Below are 1516 nucleotides of genomic sequence, written 5' to 3' on the forward strand. Positions count from 1 at the left end.
GGCCCCCCCAGGCCCCCCCCCAGCCCTGAGGCCCGCCACGTCCACACGCTGGCCACGGAAGGGTTCCAGGAGGTTCTAAGAGAATTAGGCAGCGTTTTGAACAGAGCCGACAACCTCTCACCCGTATTTGTAATTTAAATAACGCGAGCTTGCGGAGCGTCTCCCTGGGGCACCGTTTAATAACTTAAAAAGCAAGCTCCTCTCCGGTGCGCACGGAAGGCGCCCTCCTCCCTCACCGCTGAGGCGGCCCCCCCAACCCCACGCTGCGGGCCGGTGGCTCGGAGGGGCAGCGCTGAGCACAGGGGCGGCCCAGGCCGAGCCCCCCAGGGGCCGGACACCCCTCCTCAGCCCCACGCGGCCCCTCACTCTCCCCCTCCCTGGGCCTGCGGGGTCCCAGGGCAGTGGGCAGAGGGGGCGGCGGGCGGCGGGAGGGCGTGCCGGGCCTGTGCCGGTCACGGTCACCCGCTCCTCAGCGACAAGGCCTCCACACACTCCTCTTAACATTCAGAGCTGCCCTCATCTGCATACCGCGCCATAAATAGTCGAGGTAAGACACAAAGCTCCCTGCGTTTCTAATTATGCTTAAAAACCTGATGTAAATCAGACCGACACAGAAACACTAAATCAGCCACTGGGGGCGGGGGGGGGGCATCCAATTACATGGAGACGGGGCCGAGGCCCCCCTGGCCTGGAGCTGGGCGGCGAATCCCAGGCCACACCCATGCTGGCCCTCAGCTGAGTCAGTGTGGGGCAAGGAAGACACCGGCAGCACCTCAGGGACCCACCACCCCCTCCCCTGGGGCCGGCCAGCCCATCCCGCCTTCTCCCGAGGGGCCCCTTCCCTGCCCGGGACAGCCCGCCACCACCCCACACAGGTGCCCGGGTCCTGGGCTCCCCCTGGCCACACGCGGGTCACCCCTCGGGCAGGGATTATCTCCATCTTCTTGTCCAGAGGGGCACCCGAGGGTGGCACTGGCTCAGATCTCAGGGCCCCTGTGGGCTGGACTACAGCTGGGACACCCAGTGAGCCTGAGAGGGCACAACCAAGAGCAGGTGACCGGCCCCGCGCTCAGCCTGGCCTCAAGCCCCGCAGGCCAGCGGGCACCGCCTCTGCCCTCTCAAACAGACCCGAGACACCCGGCGCTGGTCCTCACCCCCAAAGGCAGCCAGGACCAGCGCAACTTCCGGCCCAGGAGCTGGGGCTGGCGCACCCCACTCCACCTCCGGGGCCACCTCAGGGGACCCGCAGGAGGCGCAGGCCCGAGTGACACGGGGGTTACCCTGCTCTGCCTTTAGAGAGACGCAGAGATGCCTGCCTGCTGCCCGCATCTGCCTGGCATGGCGCCCAGACCTATTTTTAAGCCCATTTACTAGAAATCCCACAAATTAAAGGAAATACGAATAATGCAGTAAGAATCCTGGGGGCCGAATAAAAGCTGCACATAATTGCCCTCGCGCTCCGGCGTGAGAATCTTAACCACAAACCCAGATCTCCCCGAAGCCCGTGCGCTCGGAG

The 1516-nt window shown here is 65.2% G+C and overlaps 1 protein-coding gene across 1 annotated transcript in view; it reads right to left on the reverse strand.

The window, feature by feature from the left end:
* The window catches only part of NACC2 (NACC family member 2), a 53558-nt gene that overhangs the window by 36127 nt on the left and 15915 nt on the right, over positions 1 to 1516 (reverse strand). The gene's annotated exons all lie outside the window — the stretch shown is intronic.

This window comes from Pteropus alecto, unplaced genomic scaffold (genome assembly GCF_000325575.1).
Source record: "Pteropus alecto unplaced genomic scaffold, ASM32557v1 scaffold67, whole genome shotgun sequence".
Lineage (NCBI taxonomy): Eukaryota > Metazoa > Chordata > Mammalia > Chiroptera > Pteropodidae > Pteropus > Pteropus alecto.